Here is a 282-nt window from a genome sequence, read left to right on the forward strand (position 1 = left end):
GTGCATTTCTAAGAATTTGTCCATTTCTTCCAGGTTGTCCATTTTATTGGCATACAGTTGCTTGTAGTAATCTCTAATAATCTTTTGTACTTCTGCAGTGTCCGTTGTTACCTCTCCTTTTTCATTTCTATTTCTATTTATTTGAGTCTTCTCCCTTTTTTTCTTGATGAGTTTGGCTAATGGTTTATCAATTTTGTTTATATTCTCAAAGAACCAGCTTTTAGTTTTATTGATCTTTGCTATAATTTCCTTCATTTCTTTTTCATTTATTTCTGATCTGAT

The sequence above is a fragment of the Physeter macrocephalus genome, chromosome 4, assembly GCF_002837175.3.
Source record: "Physeter macrocephalus isolate SW-GA chromosome 4, ASM283717v5, whole genome shotgun sequence".
NCBI classification, from domain to species: domain Eukaryota; kingdom Metazoa; phylum Chordata; class Mammalia; order Artiodactyla; family Physeteridae; genus Physeter; species Physeter macrocephalus.